Source organism: Meles meles, chromosome 18 (assembly GCF_922984935.1).
Source record: "Meles meles chromosome 18, mMelMel3.1 paternal haplotype, whole genome shotgun sequence".
Lineage (NCBI taxonomy): Eukaryota > Metazoa > Chordata > Mammalia > Carnivora > Mustelidae > Meles > Meles meles.
Genome location: NC_060083.1, coordinates 42,630,200 through 42,643,921, shown reverse-complemented (window position 1 = coordinate 42,643,921; position 13,722 = coordinate 42,630,200). Strand labels below are relative to the sequence as shown.

General features: G+C 56.5%; 1 protein-coding gene across 1 annotated transcript in view; it reads right to left on the bottom strand.

Moving 5' to 3' along the window:
- Positions 1 to 8,590, bottom strand: part of RARA (retinoic acid receptor alpha) — a 44,490-nt gene extending 35,900 nt beyond the window's left edge. Inside the window, exon 1 of the mRNA XM_045985042.1 lies at positions 8,466 to 8,590. The gene's annotated coding sequence lies outside the window, so the exon portion shown is untranslated. The remainder of the gene's footprint in view (positions 1 to 8,465) is intronic.
- Positions 8,591 to 13,722: the final 5,132 nt, after the last annotated feature.

Sequence of the window (13,722 nt, the reverse complement as noted above, 5' to 3'; positions counted from 1 at the left end):
CCTTTCTCTGAATCTTAATTTTCTCATCTGCGAAAAAAGGGAAGTGCAAGAGTAAGTAGACCTCCCTCGAGTAATAACTCCTCTCCTCTTCCCCCTAATACCTCGCCAGCTCAAGCGGGTCGCAGGAACTCGGGCCCAACCCAATCCCCCGCGTCTCTGCACCAAGTACCCTTCCCAAAAAGGGCGATGACCCTCGGATCTTCCAAGAGGCTAGCAGGGGGCGCTCGGGAGCACCCCTCCCGTGCTAGAGGACTCTCAGACTGAAGCGTCTCTCTCGTGGCCCCAGGTGGAGGAACCAGGAAAGCTCACGTTCTGGTTCTAGGGGGCCAGGATCTGAATCACTCTCCATCCGCAGAGACCCCAGTCCCTAACACAGCCACAGGCCGCCTCCGAGCCTGCCACTGCGTTTGGAAGGATCATGTTCCCACCTCTAGCAGCCTACTGGGGAATGAAAGCAGAATCACTACGGAACAACCCCACCCCCCAGAAGTGGCCACAAGTCCCCCCACAGGACTTCCCACTGGAAGGGGAAGTGTCACACTCCCAGGCCTCCACCCCAGTGGGGAGACTCTCCGCCTGATCCGGCTGGCAGAGCTCTCAAAGCCACCGGCCTGACGGTCCCCGCTGTACAGACTAGGAACCGGAGGTGGGAAGACAGGAGCGGACACGGGGGTTCCGTCCACCATCGCACTGGCTGCACAGCTGGGTGCAGAAGTGGGGTATCTAACCTCCTCCCTCCTGCTTTAGCCCCTCCCCGCGTTGGTAGGTAGGACAAGCCGGGTCATTGGGACGCTCTGCTCTGAGGCCCGGCACAGGGGAAGGGTGCCCGGGCAGTGCTTCCCTGCTTCCCTAAGCCCCTTCCCGCCCTCCAGGCCCGGCTGTCTCTCGCTCTCGTCTGGATTTCCGTCCACCGGTGCGAACCGCCCGCCCAGCCCCTCCCGTCCTGTCCCGTCCAGATCCATCCGCAAACATGCGCTCAGCGGGCAGGAATGCGCCAATGGCTCCCAGATGTGGACGCCGACGCTTAACCCCTTCCCCCCCAGCGCTCCTCCCCCCCGCAACCAGGCCTTCCAGCCTGAGCCTAACCAGCAGCAGGGGGCGTCACCCCGGTGAGAGACCAGCCTGGGAGGGGACTCTGCACCAGCCACCCCTAGCCCGCACTGGCTCTTCCTGCCCCAGATTACACCAGTATCCCTTCCAGCTAAGGTCAGAGGGAAAGGACCACGAACACAAAAATGCAAGTATGCACAAACACAGGTAGGCTGCCTCCCGCGAAGGGCGCCCTCACAGACACCCGCCAGCGCAGAGGAGTCACATACACCCGTGCACACGAGATTCAGATGTGTAAATGCACACGCAGGACACCCATGTGCACGTTCAGAGCACACATGTGTACACCCCCACGTGCACACGCAGGGCACACGTGTATCCACATTTTTTTGTAGAACCAAACAAGCCCATAAAAGATGCATTTGTGCACACACAAGGTCACAGAGCAGAGTGTGGGGCACACTCCTGAACAGACAGAGCGGTAGGGCCATGAGCTGATGAAGGAAGAAATTCATGCCCCCACACACCCATTCCCCACGGGGGGGGGGGGGGCAGACCCTCAGACACCCACAGGTATAAGCACACAGCCCACAGGCCTTTGGGGCACTAACCCCCTGCTCAGGGGACCCAGTGTCTAGCCCTACCCAGGCATGACTCCAGGAAACAGGAGAGGTCCCCAGGTGGGAGGCCAGGAGTCCCCAATCTGCAGCCGCTGAACTCCAGCTGTGCCCGACCCACCGCAGGGTCCCCACCCCCAACCTGCAGAAACCCTCAGGCAGAAGGTGAGAAAAGTGCAGGAGGCAGCAGAAGGCCAGGAGACCGAGAAAAGCCACAGGCCCACAGGCTCCTCTTTAGGAAAGACACACTTTCTTGGGGCCTGCCTTTCCCCTCCCACACACAGAAGGCAATGGGCTGGGGAAGGAGCCTGAGCCACTGTTTTCCCAAGACAGGGATCCTTCTCCAAACTAGAGGAAACCCAAGGGAGCACCCAGGAGCCAAAGAAGATACAAAATAGCCCTGTGACCCCGCAGGAGGGTCCACACCTCCAGCAAAACAAGGCCTCCCTCTCACAGCCTCTGGGGAACTCTGAAAGAACAGCAGCCCTGGTAGCTTGAAGAGAGGATGGGAAGCACTGCCCTCCAAGGACCCCCCGGATGCAGGCGGGGTGGGAGACGTCTGCTGGCACCTGCCCAGTGCCTGACTTCTTATCCCCTCCCTGGCTGCCCTCCAACCCCCTCAGCCCAAGGAGAGCTCCTTCCACAAGCATGCTCCTGCCCTTCAGTCCTGAAGGGTCATTGGGGGCAGGGATCCTGTTGCCATTGTGCAGATTAGGAGACTGAGGTGCAGAAAGGAAACTGCTTCACCCAAGGTCATCCAGCTTTCCAGCAGCAGAGCTGAAATTCTGACCCACCGTCCCCTCCTAGGCCGCCCCCGCTCCACTCCAAATCCACCATCTCCACGCAGCTCCCTGCTGCCTCCTGCTCTGTCCTTTACCCTCTCCAGAGAGCACATGGGACAAACACCATCCTGGCACCACGATGCAGGTCTGTGGGTGGGGCCGGGACATGCCAGAGACAGATCAGAGGAGACACCGGGGACTACACACATGGCCCCCCAACCCCACCCCAAGCATGGTGCCCACCTGCCCAGCAGGCACGGCCGGGTGACTCAGCTGCATCCGGGGGAGATGCCAGGGCAGTGACTCACCTACCGAGAAGAGCTGAGCCTGGCACCTTGCCAGCCCCAGGACAGAAGTGACTTAGTCACCAAGACTGTGATGCCCAGCAGGCACAGCCCAGGGATGGGGGACAGGGGAAGGCTGTGTCCTCCATGGCTACTTGCGCCCCCTGGTGAAGAACAGGCATCCCAGGACAAGCTAGGGCTGTGCCCGCCCCTGCCCCCCCCCCCATCACCGCCCGCCCCCAGCTCACCAGGCCCTGTTCCAGTGCAGACAAGTTTTGTGAGACCCCTGGGCTGCCCTGCCCCCCTGCGGCCTGCCCCCTGCCCGTCACTCACCACCCACTCGCCCACCGGCCCCACCTCCTCCTGCCACCCAAGTTGTACCCAGGCCCCTGCGGCTCCTTTAACATGTCCTGGCAGCACCACCAACCCCCACAGCCCCCTCTACCCCCAGCGCGCGCGCATACACACACACGCACACGCACATATGCACACACACACACACACACACACACACACACACTTCTGCCAGCCCTGCTTCTGCCAGCAGCTGCTGAAGCTGTTGAACAGGAGGGGACTCGAGGGTGGGGTGCAGGGATTGGGTTACCAGAGGCTGCTGGGGTGGGCTGTCACCCAATCCCTCCCCAGCTAGTCCTCCCTGGGCACTGCCTCCCTCACCCACCTGCTTCCCCCCACCTCTGGCTGGCAGCCTACTCCCTGTTAAGCCCCTCCACCCCCGCCCCACCCAGGCTAGAAAATAAATGTTCCAGAGTTATTTGTCATGCTAAGGCCAGCCCAGTCTAGGAGAGAATGAGAGAGACAGAGACAGAGATGGACAGAAAGGGTCATTCCTGCGCTCCATGCTCCAGCCGCAACCACTAGGTGTGGAGATCAGAGCCCGAAAGGGACTGAGTAACTCGCCAAGTCCCAGGAGAGTTGGGGGGGCCCAAGGGGAGTCGACAGGCTGAACAACCTCAATCCATTTGCGCTATTGATTTCTCACACACTGCAGCAGGCCTGATGGGGGGGGCATGATAAATCAGCCCCCCAGAGACAGAGAGACTGAGTGGAGAGAGGGGGAGGAGCTCCTGCACCCGAGTTAGTGGCCCATCTCCCTGGCTTGGTGGGGAGGGGGCGGGCAACAGAGGACTAGGAGACACCTAGTGGCAGGAGGCAGGGTGGGGGAGGGCATGTTGGATTCAAGCCCACCTGGAACACCTCCTTCCAGCTGCATCTGAAGCTGACTGGAAGAAAGAAGGTGGGGGACAGAAGCACCACATCTGGTTCCATAGGCAGAGCCCTGAACAACTCCAGGGGGCGCCACTCCCAGCAGAGTCTGTGTGCAACATAGCGGCCCTGGGGATGAGGCTGAGGCAAGAGACTGAATTCTGATGGACCATATCTCCACTGAACTTTCTCCTGAAGCTCAGCCAACAGCCCCTGCCCCCAGGCTTTGGAGGAGGGTTCACTTCAGACTGGAAGCCTGTGGTAATCTACCCCCTCTCCTGCCTGCTCCCCTCCTTTGTTGGGGGCATTGGCAAATAACCAGAAGGATCTAGGTGGGGCATGATGGGGGCTCTAGAGACCCTGCAAGGCTGCATCCTAGTCCTTGGTCTGTCCTCAACTCATCCCAGGACTGTGGACAAATCCAGGCCCTCCCTGGGTCTCTAAGACAGAATGAGACCGGATGGTCCTTCCCTAAGGTGTATCCAAGCCCAAGCTCATCAGCCTGTGAGCCTGTCTGGAAGATGCCCAGAACCTGGATTCACACCAGTGGCCACAGGCCACCTAAACAAACCCCAGCATTGACCTCCTTCCAGCCTGGACACAGGCTCTCTCCACATGGTGGAGATTTATAAGCAAACCAAGCTGGGGTTTACCAGAGACCCTGCATAAACAAACAGAGGGAAAGAGACCAGTAGGGGAGGGAGGCACAACCAGGTGCGGCAATGGACCTGATGGGAGAAAATCCGGCACAAGGGTCTGGGTTTGGGCCCCAGTGCAGCCCAATGACTGGCGGAGTGTCCTACAGAAAGTGACATCTCCCTGTGTAGGCCTGTTCGCCTCTGTTTGCCTCCCTGTGTTGGGCTCTGTAAGGGGGAGGGGTTGTCTAGGTGGTCTCTAAAGCCCCTTTCGGTTCTAAGTCTAGTAGGACAGAGAGCCCTAAGAGGGGGGCCCCAAGATTCCCTTACCCAGTCAGGCCCATCTATGTGGGTCAGGACCCTCTCAGCAAGGCCCTGCCCCAGCCCAATGTGCCTCTCTGCCCTGTCTGCTGCCCCTCTGGCTCTTCCTCACTCCTCCGCCTGCCTGCTCACCCTCACCTTGGCCAGCCCCTCTGCTGCCCCGTGCTTTTCTGCACGTCCCTCCTGCCAGGGGACAGACCAACTAAAAATAGTCCCTGCAGCCTTTCTCGCCCACAGCTGCCCAAAGTGCAGGAAATGAGGGGGGCAGGGAGGCCGGTGTCCTGCTCTCCCCCACAAACTCCCAGCTCCACACCAAGTCCAGCACTCCAGCCTGGGGCTCATGCCAACTTGGCCATCTCAGGGGCATCCCACACCCCTTCCCTAGGGGGAGGCCTGCCCATAAGTGCCTACAATCCTAGAACTGTCCCTGCCCTCCAAGAGGAGGAGAGAGGAGGCAAGCAGTCTACAGGGAAACCTTCCCAATTTCTGACAAATCAGTGCCAACCACATTGTGGGCACTGAGAGGGCAGGGTCTGGCTCCGCTGACTGGTCTTTTGAGGGCAGAGGGAATTGGCATGGGGAAGTTTGTGCTGGTTTCCTTCATCTTGGCCCAGCTGGAGAGAAGACAAAATAGCGCCCCAGCCTCAATTATGCTAATCCCCTGCTCCCCAAAATGTGTGGGTACAGAGGGGTTTCAATGGCCACCCCCAGATACCATGGGGGGAAAAAAAAAGCTAAAAAGAAGAGCAGAAGATCTTGGCTGCCCACATGCAAAGATGGAAGCCTGGAGGCGAGAACCGGCTGTGCCTGCCAGGCAGGGCATGTGCTGCCCCCCAGCTGAGTCAGAGGCGAGAAGGGAGGAGCCGGGGTGCTGTGGTGCCCCCACCCCAGCCCACCTGGGATTCTTGACACCTCCCAGCCCAGGGAGAAGGCCCTCCCCACGCAGGAGGAAGGAAACCAGCTTAGCGACTCTCTGGAGGCCTGCAGGGCAGCCCTGCACCAGGAGGCAGGCGGGAAACCTAGGAGTCCTGGCTCCCAGCCCAGAGAGTGAGCGAGAGAAATACCTTGGAGGGGAGGAAACAGCCCACAGAGAGGCAGACACACGGTGCCCCCAGCAGCTCCCAGATGTGACCCGTAAGGGGGAACTGGCCGAAGAGGCTGGGTGGGGAAAGTGAACACATTTCCCAACAAGAGGAGAGAAGAAAGTGGGGCCATGGGGACAGGGGAGGGGGCAGGACAAGCCTGGCTCTCACCTGCTGTCCTCTCCTCCAGGTCACAGTCAGAGATGGTGACATGAAGGCCACCAAAGATCAAAGAGGTCCTGGGGTTTCCCCCTCCCCTACTCTTCATTCCTAGCCTCCTCTGGCACCCCTTCCCCGGGGCCAAGCCAAGCCAGGAGTCCACGGGGCCCAAGGTGGTGCCTGGGAGGCCTGGACAGTGCCAGGGGCAGCCCTTGTACCATCCTCCCACTGGCTTCCCTCCCGCCTGCTCTCAGCCGTCACACAGATCTCAGCTGTCCAATCCGATTAGGGCCCCTGTCCAGTGAGCCGGACAAGGAGGCCACTGGGCAGGGGAGAGACAGGGACAAGGACGCTGAGCAGGGATGGCAGAAGGAAGGTGGAGACAGGGCTCAGGGGAGAAGGTGTGGAGCCCCAGAGGAAGAAAAGCCTGGCGGAGAGCTCCGTCCTCCCTGACCACAGGCTCTCTGGTGACAGTTACCCCTGCATTAGGGTAATTCCACAGCCCTGGGGGCAACGGCCTGCCTGGTTCTGCCTTCCCACAGATGGGCAAGGATGGGGGGAAGGAAAGCCAAGGCAGAGAGACTGACCTAGATTTAGGAAAAGAATCCTGTCTTAGAACCCCCTCTCCCCCCTTATAACTACCATTTGCACTGAGCTGTCTGATACATTGTCTTATGGGGTCTTTATAGAGGTGTCCCTATCAGGCAAGTGGGGCCTGCTACTGATCGCCGTGTGTTTACAAATGAAGAAACTAAGTCTGCTGTCTTCCTGGTGTTGGCCTCACTGAAATAAATTCCTTTCTTGTCTCACCAAAACAGCAAAAACAAGGAAAGAAAAGAGACAGAGAGGAAGGAAGGAAGGAAGGAAAGAAGAAAGAGAGAAGAAACTGAGCCGTTAGTGTAAATCACACACCCGCTCACACTCAGAAGCTCTGCTTCCTGGGTCAAGAGCAGAATTAAGTCTGAAGTCACTCCCTTATCCACCCTTTCCTCCAAAACCAACCCTTAGGGGACCCGGGGAGTCATGGAGAAGAGCAAAGCACACCCCACACCTCAACAGAGTTACCAGATGGGGACAAGCCGCCCACTCCACCAGACACAGAGCTAGAGGGGTTCCCCCAAAGCGTGACCAGTCTTTCCTATCACTCTCTTGCTCAGTCAGCTACGCTCAGAGGCGATACACACATTCACACAGTTACTCAGACAAGTCATACGGCCCTCCTGCAAACCCACTAAACCAGAATGAGATGCCCTAGATCTTCAGAGAGCAGGCTTTGTCAGCCCCCGACTGGAGGGAAAAATCAGCCGCTGTAAACAGTGGGTGCCATTCAGCCCTCTCCCAGAGAGCCTGCAGGCGGGCAGGAGCTTGGGGGTAACACCAGGAGCCTGAGACTCTGAAAGGCAAGGCATCCAGGGAGCTGGCACGGTGGGGTAGCCTCCCTGATCTGGTCTATACCCCCATCCCCAGCCATCTGGGCTGAGCCTGTTCTGGCCTGGGCCACACTCAGGGACCTCTCCCCTTCTATGCATACAGCCACCTTCATCCAAAGCTTATAGATCTTAAAACCACATGGTCTACACACACACACACACACACACACACACACACACACACACACACACACACAGGGGTGGGGGCGTTGTCTTTGCAATAGGTGCTGAGGTCGTGGCAGGGATGGGGTTCTAAGCTGAAAGAACTTTCCCTAGAGGAACAGGTCACTAAAAACCGCTCACAACCTCCACTACCCTCCAGCAAAGCCTTTAGCCCTCCAAGTGTGAAAGGAGCCTGGAAAGGGGCATTCGTTCCCCTACAAGGTGAGTACGGATCTGGGGGCAGGGGCTAGGGGTGGGGGGTGCTGAAGTCCCGAGCTCTGGGGGCCAGGAGGCCAGGAGGAAGCGCCGGAGAAATCCCCCAGGGAGGCTCAGGTCCCTCTCCGGCTCCCTCCGCTACCGCCCCGACACTGCCAGTTCTCCCGTCGAGGTGAGGTGGGGGAAGGGGCATTAAGCAACGCTGCAAAGGAGGGTGCAAGGGCGTGGGGCCTGGGTAGACCTTCCCCCGACTTTCCATTCTTAGCCTGAGATCGGGCAGTGCCTGGGGGGAGTGCAGGAACGGCGCTGTGGGGCGCGGGGGCTCCGAGCTCTTAGACACCCCACTGTTCCCAGGCCCCCACCTCCCAGGACCACAGTGAGCAGTGGGGGAGGAGGGATGGGGAAAGCCTGAACTGGCGAGAGGGAAACGACCAGATCAGCAGCGGGGAAGCCCGGCGGAAGGCGGCCCAGGGGGAACTGGGAAGGGGTGTGCGCGGTCCTACCTGCTCAGGTGCGTGCTGGCAGGGGGGCGATGGGGTTCCCAGGAGAACCGGGGAAGCCCTCTCAGCTCGGTTCAGGATTCCCCCCTGCTTCTGGGTTAGGCTGCTGCAAGAAGCACGGATTCCCGTTGGGTCCTAAAGCCCACTCACCAAACAGTAGGCTCTCCCCGCCCTCTTCCACCAGCCCTGACTGGGTCAGCGGGTGCAGAGCTGACTGATGGGGCAGAAGGAACTCACTGGGAGAAAGCCGGCGATCTGAGTCACGGGCTGGGGACCGGAACAGTCCTCAGTCTCAAACACACAGCACGGGGAATGACTTTAGCCAAGGATGGGATAATATTTGACGGGAGGAAAAAGGCATTTCTTCCTGCCCATCCCCAGCGGATGATTTGGGCTTTGGTGCTGAAGATGGGGGTTAAGATTTCCTTAGCACTCCTGCTAAGCCACCTAGCCATTGAGAATTTGGGGATAGAGGCATTCATTTTGGACAGATGCTCACTCCTATCCTCCCCCTCATAGACATAGCATGGTCTCTGGATCTCCCCCCTCCCTACTATTCCTAAATACCTAGGAGGCCACCCAGGAGAGGAGGAGGAGGGGGATTCCCCCTCCTCCCCCCACCCCAAGCAAATAACAGGGCAGTGAAACATGGATAGCAGTTGAGACTGGTCGAGTTTCATACCCCGGCCAGGGGTGTGTGGACCTGGGAGTGTGGGCAGACATGCACGTACAGGTGAGAGTGTGAGCAGGTAGAGCTGGGGACTTTGAGTTACACCCATCACTAGAAAGAGCAATTGTCAGTGGAAGAACGATTCAGAACCTAGGGGTCAACTAGGGCCCTAGTGCCGCTACCCAGCCCTGAATAGGATCCTGAAACTTTACCAGAGTGAATACGGTAAAGAAAGAGAATATTTTCCCAGGTACCATTTGGGGTAAATCTAGGGGGTTAGGGGCCGAGGGGCCTCTTAGCACAATTAGATCAACTTCAAGGCTACAGACCCAGTTTAGGATAGGCGAGCTTCTCAGCGGCTCCAAAGGAGGCACCGGGGTTTGGGTCTGGTGGGCCAGGGAAAGGTGGACGGGAGGTCTGCAGAGGGCCGGAGTGAGAATATTTTGCAAGGAGAGTTGCACAGATCTCCAGCCGCAGCAGAGCGGGGCAAGTGTCATGGGGTGAAGGGCCAGGGGAAATCAGGGACTGATTCCAGGCCAGGGAGAAAGCATGGCTTCTTCCTAGAAGGGGAGAGGGCAGCTGCGTTGCATCTACCTCTTTCTCCATCTTTCAGGGAGAACTGAGGAAAGGAGCTAGACAGGAAGGATGGAGGCCCCAGGGTGGAGTCCATGGGGTGAGCTCAGGTCAAGTCTTTCTCCCTAACCGTGCCTCAGTTCCCTCCCAGCTGTTAACCAGGGCTCTTGGTTCTTCCCAGGCAGTTAATGAGTGTTTACAAAAGAACTTGGAGATCCTCAGATCTCAGCTGGGCCGCCACTACAGTTATAAAGCCCAATAAGGGCCCAGTGTTATTTGGAGAGGGGAGGAGTAGGGCAACAGGGAAACAGGCTACTCTCTTCAAACTGAGGATAAAACCAAGCTCACAGAGTAGCACAAGCTTCAGCTGCCACAGGATATCCTGGTGCCCAGGGATGGAGGTCACGCACCCCAGTGTCTCCAACCACCACCAAAGGCCAGCCTCCAGCTAACGGCAGGCAGAACCCAGACTAGCAGCTGGTCTTCATTAATTCTAGCTTTTTTTCACCCCCCACGGCGAACCCATGGCTTCTACAGGCCTAGGCTAGAGGGGGCTGCCCTAGCCCGACCTTGCAGCTGATTCGGGGGCGGGGGGGGGGACACCACACCAAAGGCCAAGTTACCAGCTGAAAATAAAGTAGAAGCAAGATTCCTTTTCCCCACTGGGAGCAAGGAGAGAGGAAAGAAAGGAGTGTGGGGGTGAGAGGGTGGAGGTGGGGGAATTTAGGGCAAACAGCAGGCAGTGAAGTCAGCTGGATTGAGGCCCAGAAACCCCCACACCCTGGGGCCAAGTCTTACTCCAGCTTTGCTTTCAGCTTGAGTCTTGGCTAGGCCCCAAACTAGGGAAGGCCCTGGCTGCCCCTTTCCGCCTCCCTACCCCCACCCTTATTAAATACACATTTTATCTCTCAGCATCTTCATTATCTTAACTGAAGGAGACAAGCAGTGGATGGCGGCAGCGGAGAGCGTCGGGAGAGGGGGGCAGTGTGGGGAGCAGGCGCACCCTTGTTATAAAGTGCTGATCTGGCTCTTTCAGGCAGTGTGGGAAACAGAGGAGGGATCAAAGAGAGGGAGGCTGATTCAGAACTCAATTAGAGCTTTTTTAAAAAGGAGCTGGCTCTCTCCTTTAGCCGGTCTTCAGACAGCCTCTACCCAGGCCTCTTGCACCCAATTAGCTTCTACTGCCAATGCCTTGGGGCTGGGGTTGAAAATCAAGGGAGGCCAGAGGGCACACCTTCTCCCCCTACAGACTGCACTTCTGAGAAGAGGGAGACCTGCACTGTTTGCAGCTTCCCAAGAGAATGTATCAGAGGGCACCTTGCACTTTCAGGAGGAACCCGAGATCACAACTTTCCTCCAGAGTTGAAAGGTGGAACACCAAAGGCGTATTCCTCTCCGATTCCTGGCCAAGTAGAGACACAGCTTCTGGCCCGTCCCCAGCAACACTAGGAACCTCCAGACAGGCCCCCATCTTCTGAGCCCATAGGTAGGACTAGGACTCTCTCCCCAAAACCAAGGCTTCCTGGAAGCGACATGGAAGTTGCCTCAAGCAAAATGCCAAGACATCAGAAGGAACGATGGGTACGATGGGTACGCATCTGTGAGGCCAATAAATGCTCCACAATGTGTCAAGACACATCTTGTAGGATGCAGCGTCCTTCCTTTACGGCGCCCCGCTCCACCTCCATGCAGAGACACCGCAACGTGAGCCTCCTGAATAGAACCGACCTGGAGATGGAGGGAAAGGGAGTGCCTTCCTCGGTTCATTTGTCTGTTCATTCAACAATTGTTTACTGAATACCTCCCAGGTCCCGGACACTATCCTAAGTGCTGGGGACAGACACAAATGTAAGTAACATCTCAAACTTGGCTCTTTCTTTTGGTCTCCGTCGGTAGTCAAGGCAACACCTCTCAATAGATATTTTTGAAAATCCCCAAGATGTAGCTCCATCTTCCCTTCCAGGTCTCACTGGTAGATCTTAAGAGGGCACTTAATAAAGGCAGGGAGCAATGGATTGCGGGGGGGGGGCGGGTAGCAAATAGAACTCTGCCAACATTTTTTTTAAGTTTTTCTGTTTTTGTTTTTTTTTTTTAAGATTTTGTTTATTCATCAGATAGAGATCACAAGTAGGCAGAGAAGCAGGCAGAGAGAGAGGAAAGGAAGCAGGCTTGCCGCTGAACAGAGAGCCCGATGCGGGGCTCGATCCCAGGACCCTGAGATCATGACCTGAGCCGAAGGCAGAGGCTTTAACCCACTGAGCCACCCAGGCGCCCCTCTGCCAACATTTTTGATCTCTGCGAAGCCTGGACCTCACACACTCTTGCCAGTTAGTTAACTAGCCACAGGCAAGTCTTCACTGAGCCAGAACTGTCAGTAGCAGCTCTGGAGTTGAAACTCACACCAAAATTTTATTGTGTCTATGTTTTTTCCATGGCAATATCGGCTAAAACTCTATGGAAGCTTCATCTGCTTCTTTGAAGAAAAATAAATCAGGATATAGACATATATCCCACCACCTTCAAGAGGAAGAATGTGGGTCAGCATCTTTGCCTCTACTCTGTGTGAAAACCAGCTACAATCCTGGCAGAAACTAGTAACCACAAGCCCAGCCCAGCCCTCTAAAAATCCCACTACCTTCCCATAGCTCTCAGCTTCAGTGAGAAAAGCCAGCAAGAAAAGGACTTTTCTTCCTCTTCTGTCTGCTCCCCGGCTGTCTGAATTACACTTAAGACTTCACTGACAAACATACATCAGCTTCTGCTCCCACAAGGGCAGCGGAAGCCAAGCAGGGACTCTAAGTCGGCTTCACGCATCATTGACAGAACCAACCCTGTTCCAATTGCTGAAGTCTTAAGAGCAGCAATGACCTAGAAATTGACAGTGGGGGGAGAGCTGAAGGAAAGGAAACCAACAACCCCGTAGAGAGAGAACCCTATTTCCAAATACCAGGGGAAAGGGAGAGAAAAGAGGTAGAGGGGAAAGAAATTTGGCCCTTTTGAATCTGTAAGTGCGATCTTGGCTCTGAGCCATGGAGGATACATAGCAGCCCCACTGCGAGTCAAGCCATGTTCCTGACTCAAGCCCTACAGTTAAGAGGAAGGCGCCAAGCCTCAAACACAACGAGGTGGGGAGGCTGCTCCTTTCTGGGCAGGATCCTACTGTGGACACAGAACAGACAGCAGCTGCCCACAGTGTGGAAACAAACTGTAAAGCAGTCACGTCTCTTAAGGCTGCAGCATCCAATAAAATGTAATTTAAATCAAGCCCCGCATCTGTTCTCAATCCCATTCAGTCTCTGCTTTCCATCAGCCTTCGGACAATCTTTGCAATTATGCTTGTTAACCCTTGTAGCCCCAGACACTCTCGGGCTTCTAGGTATGGGCTGTTTTCCACTCAAAAGTGACCCTCAGGGAGAGTGAGTGCTCTTAGTCAAGGCGACAGGGCGAGAACATTCAGACTCAGACCTCGGACTAGGCTGCAGACTCTGCTCTGCCACACCCACTGGAGGGTGGTGTCCATTTCAGAGGGCTCTCTCTGTGTGTCCTTCTATCCCATACCATCTGCTGCGGTCCAGATCACATTGCAAGGATACAGTGGGCAGCATGAACGAAACGGTGGCCAACAGATCATTTGTACAATATCAAGTTCCTAAACTCAAGACATGTCAGAGAGGCCGAAGAGCTCAGGGAGCAGCATAGACTTGGCCACTGGCTCTCGGACATTTCCTATCACACATGGTTTGCACTCCAAGCATCTGCTTGAGTCCTAAAAGTACAGCCATCTCCCCAAAGGAACAGACAAGTTTTCTTCCACTTCCCTCAAAACTACCCCAACCCCACTGCCTGCACATTCAAGGCTGTCAGTGTTATAATGGTGCCCTCTGGTGTCCCCGCCACAAATTACCACTGAATGCCGCTGGAAACCAAACCCAGAAAAGGGGAGATTTGAGTAGCCATATGGATTAATTTATCTAATAAGACTGGAAAAATCTGAGGTTTAGATGAAAAATCCAACCC